The sequence below is a fragment of the Bubalus bubalis genome, chromosome 11 (assembly GCF_019923935.1).
Source record: "Bubalus bubalis isolate 160015118507 breed Murrah chromosome 11, NDDB_SH_1, whole genome shotgun sequence".
Lineage (NCBI taxonomy): Eukaryota > Metazoa > Chordata > Mammalia > Artiodactyla > Bovidae > Bubalus > Bubalus bubalis.
Window position 1 is genome coordinate 16,302,419 of NC_059167.1, and position 13,353 is coordinate 16,315,771.

Consider the following 13,353-nt stretch of genomic DNA (forward strand, 5'->3'; position numbering starts at 1 on the left):
ACAGATGACCTCAAAAACCTGTGAATCTATACAGAGTTCCTGGACCACTGGAGGACAGCACTGGAGGGTGAAAAGTGGAATTGTTCCACCCACTTTTCCAGGTTCTCTAAGCTTTGTTCAAAGTGAGCCTTAGCCTTCTTACTTTCATTTTATACTCAGATATTGCAAAAATGTGAGCTAGGTCAAAGCCTGAATCTGGATTACCTATATATGTGACATAGAATTGTCGCTACTATGAAACGGTGCTGCAGCTCAAGCCACCCCACGTATCAAAGCAGGGAAGCGCAAGCTGAAATGTGCAACCACTCTCCAGCAGAGAGCCTCAGGATGCTGGGGAAAGCCATCGTGGGCCTGTGGAAATTCATGTGAGAAACCAACCTGGAGGGATTTTGGATATCTTTTCAGGGTCTGTGTCATGGTTTGAGAAGATCTTGGATGAGTAATTCTCCATATGCAATGTAAGGTATAAACCATACGCCCAATGACCTGATTTCTGAAAGAAGCAACAGGAAAACCTTCTTCATGGTTTCCTCATCAGGTATCAGAGTCATCAGAAGTCTGTCTCCTCACTTGTTCTTGTAATGGTATTTGTACAGACCAGCTGCCAAGGGCAGTGTAAAATGAAGGGAAAGGTATTCAGAGAAGCTTGCGGGCAAAATGGACCAATTGTTATCCACCACGTCTGTTACTCTAGTGGCTTAGGATCACTAGCTTAGGCAGAATCAGAATCACCTGGGAAGTTTCTAAAAAGAACTTCCTGTGACACATCCAGGGGGTGAAAGATTCAGTAATTAGGTCTGGAGAGGGAATTGGCCACTTATGTTTTGTTTGGTTTTAGTTTTTTGTAGTTATTATGATGTACAGCCAGGTCTGGGGACCACCATTTAGGCCACTCCCACAAAGGATGCAGGTCTTTGCTTTCTTACCCAGGTCTGGTTTGCCAGTGTAGATATTTTCAGAGAAAAAGGTGTAGTCTCGGAAGCTCTGCAGCGAGTGACCCGTGGCCATGATGGGCGTCATCATCAGCCAGCTGCGTAACATGTTCAGAAATCGGCTCATGGCTCCCCTTCAACCTGAGAGGGCTTTTTGCCTTGGAAACAAAAGCAAAGGGCAGGAGACAACAGATGGTTAATGTGCTTCAACCGTAAGCTCTGTAGTTAACCTGTGTCCCATTCATGAGAGCTGCACTAATCTTACTTCGTCAGTCATTTCATAAATTCCTCTCCCAAGCACCAGAGGCTCGTCTATCCCCAGGCACCCTTCATAGGGTTGGCACTTCGCCTTTGAATACCTACCTTCACTCAAAGTGTGCTGACAAGAGTAATAAAAAAAGGCTAAATAATGCAGTGGCTGGAAATGACAGACCCTGTGGAAAAAGTGGGGACAAAGGGAACAGAGGAGAGGGAGGTGTTCAAACATCACTACAAAGAAATAAAATGGACTCTAATGAAAGATTTATGGAAGTTGGTCTCAATATTTCATCATACTACCAGTGGTGAGTCAACAGCATACTGTGCAATAGGTAGCACCATGCTTATTTTCGGCTAAGGAATTTCTCCAAAATATTAGCCTAAATCAACACTCTCTTCTCGTGGCTGAAATCAGACCCCTGGGATCTTTACGAATAACCTGATGCTTCACATCATTCTTTTGTACTGCAAGTACCTCAAAGGTAATTACAAATCTACTAACAGATACCTTCCTGTCTACTGGTGATCAATCCTTCGAAGCACAGAGAAGTCTTGCACGTCTAAGTGGCATCTATGGTTTGAGGGAAATATTTACATGCTTTAAGTTTTCTCTACTTTGGTTCACAGGGATTCCATGTTCCATAAATTAGGAAAACAATATAAAAGTTAAAAATAAATAAATTGTGGTGACTTGAGAAACAGTGAGAAAATTAGACGGAGAAGGAAACAGCTATGTTGGTGTTGGGTTGCAGAAGAAATTACAGTTATTGATTGTTTGTATACACCACGTGCTATGCCAAAAACCTATCTATTATCTCACTGAATCCTTAAACAAGGTCGGGAGACACCATTAATATTTCCAATTTACAGATGCGGGCTGGCACAGAGGTGTTAAGTGACTTGCTTGAGGTTACACAGGCAAGAGATGAAAGAGCTGAGATACAGAACATGGTCCATGGATCTCTAAGATGGTCTCACTCAGCATATTTGGATGAAGTTTCCATTTTTGAGAGAGTCAAGCAAACCATAGCCACCTGTCTTCAAGCGTATAGAAAATACCATCGGGGTATATACTTTTTATTTAAAAAACAGAACAAAATATTAGATCAACCGTTGCTAAGCACTGATTCAAATTCTCTTGGTTTAAATAAAAACCATGTAATAGAAATCTAATCATGGAATTGATTCTTCCCATCTTTGGTATGTGACCCATGGTTTGTCTAGCGTCTGGTTAATTTCTTTGGCCTGAAGTGGCGATAAATTATCAGGCTTCCTTTGTCACTTTGACCGTAGGCCTTGTGTTATAGTCCCACATTACTCAGCTGAAAGAAATACTAACATCAGTAATGGCTCAAAACGGTGTGACACACCAAAAAATAAAGAAAGTTCCAGAGGTAGAAGCGTCAGTGGATGAAAGGCTCAGTGCAAATGGGTCACAAAAGCAGACTCTGTCAAAGTCCAGAGAGAATGAAGCTCTAATGGAATCACAAGCAGTTCCAGCATGGGCCAAGATACACACACTCCCCTCCCCTCCTCCTTGTTTTCCCTCCCTCCCTCAGTAGGACACTTAAGCTCTCAGGGTCAGAAAAGCTGCATGGATGGCCTCCCTCTTTGACAGAACTTAGGCCCGTTTCACAGAAGCTCTCAGAAACTCCAGAAGATAGCTGGTGAAGGCAGAGCCTGAGCACTCTTCCAAACTGCCCTGCCAGTCCCTCAGCACGGCTTCCTCAACGCTTTTGAGGGCCTCTGAGAGAATCCCACATGTATTCCCCAATTTTGCCCTGACTTAGGCCAGGAAAGATGGGATGTTTAGTAGAGTCGGGAGTGAGTGGTTCCTTTTCTGGTCTCACTGTTCAGTAGCTGTGTGACCATGGGCAAGTAATTCACACTTTACAGCTTAGGTTTCCTTACCTGCAAAAAGGAGATTAAAATTACCTATTCCAAGGGTTATTATAAGAATTACCTTAGGAAGCAAAGGTACCTCTCATTGTGCCAGGCTCAGAGTGGCCACTCATTCGTTCATCGATTCACTCGTTCTGTACCTACCAAGCTTTCTTCGTTTTCCCAGCTCCCTCCTCTCTTCGTCTCTGAAATCTCTTTTTCTCCCTACAAAGTTGCCTCCCGGGTATCTTCCTTCTATCCTATCTCCGTTTTTCCAGGCTGTGCGGATCCTCTCCACTAGAAGCCACACAGATACCTACTTCTCCCCCCTACATACACCCTACCTGGCTAAACTATTCTCAGCACAGCAACAGCAACAGCAGAGAAACTGCCCCAGCACAGCTGCAGACCTGAGTCTACCTAAGCCCTCGTTCCCGCCCCCACTCTCAGCCTGGCTCCCAGATTGGGTTGTTTCTATCTGTCCTCGTTCTGATTGGCTGTTTTCGTTCTGCTGGAAGCCATGGGTCTTGGACCCCTTTACCGCTAATCAGCGGTTGCAGCTGCCCAAGTCTCAACCCCAGCACTCGGCCCTTGCAGTGAACACTCCTGTTGAGTGCAGCAGAATAACTCCGGGTTCGGAGTCAATCGTTTTGGGACGGCGGGAAAAAGAGCAGATAAAAGAATTTAAGACTTCTGTGAAGACCGGTCGGTGAAGGAGGAGGGAGGGAGGTGCAGAGCGCTGTCCCCGCCTGGCCGCCCCGAGCGATGGGAAGATGAAACAGGTAAACGCCTGCGCCCGCGCCCTCCTCCCCGGAGAGAGGGGCGCCCCGAATCCCGGCGGGCGCCGGCCGCTGCACTTGCCTCTCCTTGTCTTGGAACAGCTGTTGGCTTCCGGGCGCGCTGGGCTGAATCGCAGCGGCTGCGGCTCCCCGCGTCCTTTCCGTGGGGAGCATCTGAGGACCTCCCTGGGATGCGGGTGAGCCATGGGACTGAGAGCCTGATCCTTTTAGGGTGAGGACACTCCTCGGGCGAGTGTCCTCAATCTTCCGATCGCCCTGTCTCTTCCTGCCCAGCTCGCAGCCTAGCACAGGTTGGCATCCCTTCGTCGCTTGGAGGTTTAGTTTGTTTTTTATTAACTTAAGGGACTTCCCAACATTTGGGGAAATTCTGAGAAATCCTGTAGGGGATACTCAGAAGAAAAGCTTGAGATTGTTCCATACTGCCCATTTCGTGGAACATGTGTAGAGATCCTTGTCTGAATTGCCTTTCCTCGCCCCCTATTTATGTTATCACATATGTTAATGCATAGAAAAATAAGGTTTGGAAAGATTGAATGTTCATCTTTGAGTAATAGGATTATGGTCATTCAAACATTTTCTTATCTATTATTTCTAGTCCATCCTCAAACACAATGAAATGTACCTTCTCTTTATTAAAGTGTTTTAATTAGAAATAGTATAATTTTAATGTCAATTTGATATTGGGATCATAGTTTGTGATTTTCAACAAGGGAGAATAATTTTTGAGAGCGTTTGGAGGGAAGGTTCCCCTCCCCCCAGCTATTTATAACCTTGATTCAGCAGAATAAGACCATGGCATCTGGTCCATCACTTCATGGCAAATAGATGGGGAAACAATGGAAACAGTGAGAGACCTTATTTTGGGGGGCTCCAAAATCACTGTAGATGGTGACTGCAGCCATGACATTAAAAGACGCTTGCTCCTTGGATGAAAAGCTATTACCAACCTACACAGCATATTAAAAAGTAGAGACATGACTTTACAAACAAAGGTCTGTCTAGTCAAAGGCATAGTTTTTCCAGTAGTCATGTATGGATGTGAGATTTGGACCATCAAGAAGATTGAGTGTCAAAGAATTGATGCTTTAGAATTGTGGTGCTGCAGAAGACTCTTTTGAGAGTCCCTCAGACTACAAGGAGTTCAAACCAGTCAATCATAAGGGAAATCAACCCTGAATATTAATTGGAAGGACTGATGCTGACACTGAGGCTCCAATACTTTGGCCATCTGATAGAAAGAGCCGATTGATAGAAAAAGACCCTGAAGTTGGGAAAGATTGAACACAAAAGAGAAGAGGGTGGCAGAGGGTAAGACGGTTGAATAGCATGACCAACTCAATGACTCAAAAACACCAATCTGAGCAAACTCAAGGAGACAGTGAAGGACAGGGGAGCCTGGCGTGTTATAGTCCATGGGGTAGCAAGGAATTGGACATGACTTAGTGACTAAACAACAAACATCCAGAATAGAAAAACACTAGCAAAAATAAGCAAAATAAAAAGCTAACTCTTAAAAATGATTCTCAAAGCTGACAAAATTTTAGTTCAGTTTCAGTTCAGTTGCTCAGTTGTATCTGACTCTTTGCAACCCATGGACTGCAGCACGCCAGTCCTCCCTGTCCTTCACCAACTCCCGGAGCTTACTCAAACTCATCTCCATTGAGTCAGTGACACCATCCAACCATCTCATCCTCTGTCGTCCCCTTCTCCTCCCGCCTTCCGTCTTTCCCAGCATCAGGGTCTCTTCAAATGAGTCAATTCTTCACATCAGGTGGCCAAAGTATTGCAGTTTCAGCTTCAGTATCAGTCCTTCCAATGAATATTCAGGACTGATTTCCTTTAGGATGAACAGGTTGGATCTCCTTGCTGTCCAAGGGACTCTCAAGATTCTTCTCCTACACTGCAGTTCAAAAGCATCAATTCTTCATCGCTCAGCTTTCTTTATAGTCCAACTGTCACATCCATACCTGACTACTGGAAAAACCATAGCTTTGACTAGATGGACCTTTGTTGACAAAGTAATGTCTCTGCTTTTTAATATGCTATCTAGGTTGGTCATAACTTTTCTTCCAAGGAGCAAGCATGTTTTAATTTCATGGCTGCAGTCACCATCTGCAGTGATTTTGGACCCAGAAAAATAAAGTCAGCCACTGTTTCCCCATCTATTTGCAATGAAGTGATGGGACCAGATGCCATGATCTTAGTTTTCTGAATGTTGAGTTTAAAGCCAACTTTTTCACTCTCTTTCACTTTCATCAAAAGGGTCTTTAGTTCTTTTTCACTTTCTGCCATAAGGGTGGTGCTATCTGCATATCTAAGGTTATTGATATTTCTCCTGGCAATCTTGATCCAGCTTGTGCTTCCTCCAAGCCCAGCATTTCTTATGATGTACTCTGAATATAAGTTAAATAAACAGGGTGGCAATATATAGCCTTGATGTACTCCTTTCCTGATTTGGAACCAGTCTGTTGTTCCATGTCCAGATCTAACTGTTGCTTCCTGACCTGCATACAGATTTCTCAAGAGGCAGGTCAGATGGTCTGGTATTCCCATCTCTTATAGAATTTTCCACAGTTTGTTGTGATCCACACAGTCAATGGCTTTTGCATAGTCAATAAAACAGAAGTAGATGTTTTTCTGGAACTCTCTTGCTTTTTCGATGATCCAGCAGATGTTGGCAATTTGATCTCTTGTTCCTCTGCCTTTTCTAAATCCAGCTGAACATCTGGAAGATCATGGTTCATGTACTGTTGAAGCCTGACTTGGAGAATTTTGTGCATTACTTTACAAGCGTGTGAATGAGTGCAGTTGTACAATAGTTTCAGCATTCTTCGGCATTGCCTTTCTTTGGGACTGGCATGAAAACTGACCTTTTCCAGTTCTGTGGCCACTGCTAATCAAAATGATTAGGAAACTGAAAATTGGGACTCTAAAATTTCATTTACACCAGAAACCAGGACATATTAAGAAATTACACTTTGACAGACATGAAAGAACAAAAAAGTTAGATTAGTAAACAAAGTAGACTAGTTTTATGGCTTACTTTATTGAAAGCCTAAGAGCATTTTGGTTTTTAAACAGTTATTTCATGAGGAACAGGTATTATTCACTCTTGGGATCCAGCCTACATAACTCAAAGCCTCTAAGCCTCATTCATCCCAATGTCTGTGCTGGAAATGCCTTCCCCACTTTCTCTGTTCACCTAATCCCACTCTCTATAGTCCAGCTCATCTCACCACCTCCCTGGAGCCTTCCCCAGCTCCTGCAGCCCACAGAGTTGTATTTCTCTGAACTGTAGCACTTGCTGTATAATCATTTGTTGATGATCTTTTTAATGGATATAAAGCCAGCTTTTACAATCAGAATTCAATACTTTATAAGGACTAAAGAACGTATATACCAAGCGAACATTTCCACGTCTATATGTATAAATTTATAATTTGGGATCCCCAAGGAAAATATAGAAAAAGAGCCCCTTTACATTTACTATTGCAAAGAATGTCGTGCAAAACAAGGATGCCTGGACAGTTTCTAGCTCTAATGTCCAGGATTGCAAAGCATGAATACTTTAATACAGACTGGGGATCTGAGCAGATCTAGCAGATGTCCATGGAGAGACATCTTGGGACCAAGTCAACATCCTAGGTGATTTAAGACCTTTGAACTTCCAAAACTTAAAAAATGTAAGCCTGTTCCTCCAAGTGTGAACAAGATTGACTTTAAGATTCCTAAAGTATAAAACAAGTGTTTCATAGACATGAGCTGATGAAACATTAACAATCAAAACTCAACAGTAAGAGTTTAAAAGTAAGAGGAGCAGATGTTCATCAATTTGAACTGGGGTGAGGTGGGATGGTATTACACCTGTATTTTCACTAACTTCTACTAGAAATTTAGCATTTCTCATTTGCGAATATAGGCAACAAATCACAGTAGTATTAGCATTACCTGCACCTTCGACTCCATCTGAAATGACAGATTTTTGGTACCATATGACAGTTGTTGCAGACATCTCAAAATAACATTGATATTTATCACTACTTCTAAGTTACAGCAGTTACTAAAACTGCTACTAGATCACCTGTGATTACAGTCTTCTCATCTGGTGTGATGAGGATGGACCACAATTTGGCAAGCCTCTACCCTCAAGCAATCATTCTGTTACCAACTGGTGACCTCTCACAATGGTGGTCCAAGTATCTATGATGTTCCTGGTATTCTCCACTTACAAGTGTTAATCAGAGACCACCCAAGGATGGGGAGCTTATGCAAACTAAGCAAAAATAGTCTTCATGTTGCTGTCTTTAGAAAATAAAATTGAAGTTTTACCTTCTAAATGAATGATCTTGCTATTTTATACATTAATAAATTCCAGATGTATTCATTCATTAAGTTAGTCATTCGGGCAGCAAGTATGTATAGAGCACTTACTAAAATAAAATTAGTTTGAATCATCTAAAATAAAATGAAATTATGTTGAGTCATCTAAAATTCTCAATATTTTGACTGTCTTTGGCTTACCAAAGTAGCAATTTCATATAGTTCAATCTAATACTTGTGAGCCCAACCCCTAAGCCCACTAATAAAAGAGACAGTCATAAAGTAAAAGAAGATCTTCATTCAGAAAGACAGATGCCTGCACAAGTTAAAAATGTGGTGAAATGGCTAAGAGGCAGCACACAGAAAAAGTCACAAAAAGGCTAAGTGCCCAGAGGAAACTATCCATTTAATTATCCTGAAGGAGAATGACCCAAATACATTAATAATAACAAATCTGTATTATTTTCTATGACATAACCTGATGAAAAGCCTCTCCCCAAAGCTTTACTAATTTTTCAATATTTTTTTCTAATTAAATAATATAATCTTCTGCTGTATTATAAGAGATATACTTTTAAATCAATATTAAATCTGGCAAGAATAATGCCTTAACATTTGTATGGCACTTTATGATTTAAAGGTAATTTTATACACATTATTCTATTATATTCAGCATGGGAAATACTATCCCCACTTTTCAGATGACATAGCACATGAATCCTAGTGGACTTACAGAAAACTTTAAAAACGAATCTTATCTTTAAGCCAGATTCCCTCTTTGCTCTCTGTGTCATGTAATAATATTAAAGGAGGTGAAACATCTAAGAGCTTCAAAATCCTGGAACCTAGGTCTAATTCTCAATCTATCCCTTAACCTCCATGCGACCCTAAGGAAGTTCTTTGATATGTGTGGGGCTGAGCTTAGTTAAATGGGAATAACAACATCTTCAGATGTTATTGTTAAATGGGATACGGCAGTTAAAGCCCTTAGCATCACCTATAGCAGCTACATTTCCACTATCTTCATTTATATTCTTGTGAGAATCCAGCAATGAAGAAACTTGACTCTTATCTAAAAGAACTTGAGAAAGCCATGTGTCTCAATAGACAGCACAGGCCTCAGAATTCTAATGGCCTGTCCCACACTTCCTCAAATAATTTATTATTATCATCACTCTATCATCCTAAAGGCTTTGGAGAAAATAACCAATGTCACAGTGCTGGGAGACCTACTTTTCTTCCACATCTAAATAATTCAAAAACTCCTATGTTAGGAGCTCTGATCAAGAGTTGACTAAGAGCTACTACCTGTACCATCTAGGACTGATGTTCACTCATGAGGCCAGAACAGAGCCTTATCTCATTTCAGATAGCTGAAGTGAAGTGAAGTGAAGTGAAGTCGCTCAGTCGTGTCTGACTCTTTGCAACCCCATGGACTGTAGCCTGCCAGGCGCCCCTGTCCATGGGATTCTCCAGGCAAGAATACTGGAGTGGGTTACCATTTCCTTCTCCAGGGGATCTTCCCAACCCAGGGATCAAACCTGGGTCTCCCACACTGGAGGCAGACGCTTTAACCTTTGAGCCACCAGGGAAGCCAGATAGCTTATGGTCATCCCCATAAAAGATCCCAAATTAGACCATGTATGGAGACTAAAACCAGAGTCAGATAACACCAAAGGAAGGATATTGGTAAAAGAGGATAGGAGTAAAATAAGAGAACTATCTTTCAACCTGAAGGCAAAGGGTCAAAAGCAGGCTTGCAATTACTTACTCCTGGCTTACCACCTCCTCATCCTCTGAGGATGATGCTGTTTCCTCAGGGTCCTGAGCCATCATGACCTGCATTTTCTTTAGAGTTTGTCATGCAGTCAGCAGACGGGGGCCTCAGAGACCTTTCCTTGCACATTCACTGGATCAAACAATTTGGGTAGCACAGATTCCTGCAAGAGAGACAAAGGATCTGAAATGCAATGCAGCTGTCATTTTGTTCATCATTGCTGGTGATCTTCTATGTAATGAAAATGGATATTTACCTAAATACTGACCAACATCTATAAGCTTAGCTTTTTTCACAGTGCCTCACATATGACATAAAGATCAAGATTTTATTTGTCAAACATATTGTCTATCCTCTGTGTATTTGAAGAGCGGCTATTAAGTTTCCTGTGTTTCTTTTACATACTAAACCTAATGTGCACCAAAAGGATAGGCTTACTTAACTTTGAGGAAAATGTGAGATACACAGCTGATGGCATAAAACATGGGTTCCTTGCTAGCAAAACCTGACATGAGTTAAAAAGAAAAACACAAGTTTTAAGATGCTAGCAAATATTTCTTTAGACTTTATGACAAGCATAGGGAAAATAAGATCATGATTCCACTGAAATAAATTCAAGCAAAAAATGAATATATTCTGCTGAATCAAGGCTATAAATAGCTGGGGTGGGGGTGGGGTGGGGGGGGAGACTGTCCATCGAAATGCTCTGAAAAATTATTCTCCCTTACTGAAAGTCATAATCTATGATCCAAATATCAAACAGACATTAAAATTAGCCTATTGCTAATTAAAATAATAAAGAAAAGGTACATTTCATTGTGTGTTTGAGGATGGAATAGAAATAACAGGTAAGAAAATGTTTGAATGACCATAAATCCTTTTATTCAAAGATTACCATTCAATCTTTCCAAACCTTATTTTTCTATGCATTAATATATCTGATAATGTAAATAGGGGGCGAGGAAAGCCAATTCCCACAAGAATCCCTACACAAGTACAGCAAAATGGGCAGTATGGTACAATCTCAAGGTTTTCTTCCGAGTATCCCCAACAGGATTTTTCAGTATTTCCCAAAATGTTGGGAAGTCCCTTAAATTAATAAAAAACAAACTAAACCTCCAGGTGATGAAGGGATGCCAACCTGTCCTAGGCTGCGAGCTGGCCAGGAAGAAACAAGGCAATGGGCAGATTGAGGGCACGCACCCGATGAGCATCCTCGCACTAAAGGGATGAAGCTCTCAGTCCCACCGTTGCTCACCCCATCCCAGGAAGGTTCTCAGATGCTCCCCATGGAAAAAACGTGGAGAGCCGCACCCACTGTGATTCAGCCCAGCGCGCCCAGAAGTCAACAGCTGTTCCTGGACAAGGAGAGGGAACTGCAGCTGCCGACACCACCGGACTCAGGGGCGCCCCTCTCTCCCGAGAGGAAGGCGTGGGCGCAGGCCTTTACCTGTTTAATCTTCCCATCGCTCGGCTGGCAGGCGGGGACAGCGCTCTGTGCCTACCTCCCTCCTCCTTCCCCATCCAGGCTCCACAGAAGTCTTGACTTCTTTTTCCCCGCTCTTTCCCCCTCCATCCCAGAAAGATTGACTCGGAACCAGGAGTTGTTCTGCTGCGCTCAACAAGAGGGTTCACTGCAAGGGTGCTGTCTTGGAGGGGGTGAGGCTTCAGTCAGTTCAGTCGCTCAGTCATGTCCGACTCTTTGCACCCCATGGACTGCAGCACTCCAGGCCTCCCTGCCCATCACCAGCTCCCAGAGATTACCCAAACTCACGTCCATCCAGTCAGTGAAGTCATCCAACTGTCCAGGGAGTTTGTAACTTCCTCAATCCTGTCTCATCACAACAAAAATTTGAAGCGATGGGTGGACCAGGCTTACAGCCCTTGGATGGACCAGTGTCACAGCTCCGTGTTACAGCTCAGTTTATTCAGAAAGTAAAGGAAAATACGTCCTTGAGGCATGAGGGTATGCCGACCCATAAGACGCGAAGAGAAGAGAGCCCTCCCCTGCCCCCCATTCCCGGCCCAATTTGGCTCCTCTTTTTACATGTTTTTTCTCCTCCCTCTGGGCCTGCCCTATGTAAATTGGGCTAGCCAGGAGTGCTGTTTGTTTTACCTGAGGTCCTCATCTGGTTCTCCGACCTTCCTTTGTTCTATTTTCGCAGGCTTTTCCCTTCCTTGACTTTTAGCCACCGCCATTCTGGACTCCTTTTTCCTATTCTAACTCCCTAACATTCCTTCTCAAGAGATGGGAGGCCCGGTTCCCTGGGAATAGGGGCGTGAGGGCTTTCTGGCTAATTCCTGCCGAACTGGGATGGTGAGGGGCGTTGGGCCTCCATGTCTTGCTAGTCTCAGGCTTCAGAGTCCTTACAGTGGTGTCCATCTAAGAGTGAGTGATATTTTCTGTGGTTGGCTGTAGTTTTATATATCCTCATTGAACTGGCACTGCATGTTGTAGCTTGTTGACCTGGGCAGAGACAAAATGGGTTAGACAACTGATAATACATGGAGCAGTCATAAGGAGCGTCTATATGGTGATGACAGGGAATAGTAGGGGCATTAGCCAACTCCAAATTTCCCATAGCCAGGAGGATCCCCCAAAGAGAGATTATGGCCACCCCAAGAACTCTCCAGCTCTTTCTTTGAGGTCCTGTAGTATCTAGAATGTTTTTCTTGAGGACTAACAACAGGTCTCATTCAAGATGGCTCAAGTTCCTCCTTGTTTATGGATCAGGAGATCTATTTCCTGTCTATTTTGGAGTACAACACCTTCCCAGCTGTGTTGACTCTTTAGAGCTATCCAGAGAAATCTTATCCCCAGAAACTTAATTTTGGGGGTGTTCACTAGAATGGCACTCATTTGTAGCTCTGAATAGGTATCTGAGATCTCCCGGGGCTCACAGGTGTATTGAGTGTCCTCTTCTGTGTTCTTCCATGGCTTGACTTGTGTGTAGTGAATCCAGGAGTCATGTCCTGGTACCTTGACTGCTGGGGGGGTAGAAAGTACTACAGGGTAGGGCCCTTCCATGTGGGCTGGAGTTGAGCCTTTGGGGACCCATCCTTCCAGATTTTAATTAGGACTTGAGTCCCTAATTAAAGTCCCTTTATTTAGGACTTGAGTCACCCATATAGTGGTGACTCTTTAGAATCATTTGGGTCCTGGTTGACACCCCACAAGTGTATATCCTGTTGGAATTGCCCAATGGCCATGGTATAAACCAGAGGGTCTGAGCCTCTGGATCTGGGATGAGGTCATTGACATAAACAAAAGATCTCCATATAGCACCTCATAAGGACTAAGACTAACCTATTCCTTAGGGGCAATACGGGTGCAGATGAGAGCTATTGGTAAAGCCTCCTTCCATCCCAGGAAGGTCTTTTAGGT